This window comes from Notothenia coriiceps, unplaced genomic scaffold (genome assembly GCF_000735185.1).
Source record: "Notothenia coriiceps isolate Sejong01 unplaced genomic scaffold, NC01 NC01_scaffold00014435, whole genome shotgun sequence".
NCBI lineage: Eukaryota > Metazoa > Chordata > Actinopteri > Perciformes > Nototheniidae > Notothenia > Notothenia coriiceps.
This window is the reverse complement of record NW_011347136.1, coordinates 1-518: the sequence shown is the minus strand read 5'-3', so window position 1 is coordinate 518 and position 518 is coordinate 1.

Genomic DNA, 518 nt, shown 5'->3' with positions numbered 1-518 from the left:
CCCCCACACATGAGGAGTTTCAGCACAGTAAATACCCAACCCAGTCTTATGGCATTTCGTGTTCACCAACACGATTTTTAATCTATTGATTCGTGTTCACCAACACGATTTTCCCCTTTTTTTCGTGTTGCACAGCACCATTTTAAGAGCAATGTATTTCTACTGGTAATGTGTTTCGTGCCTGCAGCACTTCTTTTTCTCCTGTCGGGTCGTGGAAGACCGGAAGCTGTGTGGTTCATAAAAACATGTTCTTACCCAATATCAAGCCACAATTATTGCTTTTATTTTAAATCGTATAATTTCGGACTTTTGTTTCCGTCTGGAGGAAAATAAATGGGGCTCAGAGCCTCAGAACACTGAAATCTGTATGTTTTCAAATCTTTTTTTCCTTCTAATTTGTTATTCTTTTCAAAATAACACACTGTTATTTACTCACCAATAACACACAATTATCCTTGCTTTTATTTATTGGTTTAATTCCATAATCTCGGCTTGGTTGGCGTCCTTCAGGAACTGAA